Consider the following 720-nt stretch of genomic DNA (forward strand, 5'->3'; position numbering starts at 1 on the left):
TTATCATTACAAAGTGTCTTTATTTACCTTTTTTTTTATTTTGAAGTCTATTTCATGTGATATTAGTACTGCTACTCCCACTTTACTCTGAATGCCATTTGATCGAAATAGCATTTTCCAACCTTTCACTTTGAGTCTATATTTGTCTTTGGTGCTGAGACGTGTCTCTTGGAGGAGGCATATGGTTGTGTTTTGTTTTTTGTTTCATTCTGCAACTCTGTTCCTTTTTATTGGTGATTTCAGACCATTTACATTTAGGGTGATTATTGATATATGAGTTCTTCTTATAGCCATTTTGTCTTTTGCTTTCTGGTAGCTCGGTGTTTTCATTGCTTCCTTGTCCTTGTGTTTCTGTTTTCTTTATTTTGGTTGGCTTTTGTGGGTTTTGCCTCTAGTTCTTCTTGTTTTGTGTTATATACTTCGGTTTTGAATCTTTGGTGTGCAGTTACCATTACTTATATGTAAAGAATAATTATATATACACAGTCACTCTATTTATTTTTTGTGTGCCTTATCACCATTCCACTTTGTGAATTTGGATCTTTGAATCCTCCCCTTTTCAGCCATTGTTGTCTCAATTTGTCCCTATGTATGCTGAACATTCATTATCATCTTGCTATAGCAAATCTCTTATTATTTAACCTTATAATGCCTTATTCTTAGTAAAGCTTACATTCCTGTACTTCTATCTGCCTGCCAGTCACCTTTTTTCTAATTATG

This window comes from Pteropus vampyrus, unplaced genomic scaffold (genome assembly GCF_000151845.1).
Source record: "Pteropus vampyrus isolate Shadow unplaced genomic scaffold, Pvam_2.0 Scaffold244, whole genome shotgun sequence".
NCBI lineage: Eukaryota > Metazoa > Chordata > Mammalia > Chiroptera > Pteropodidae > Pteropus > Pteropus vampyrus.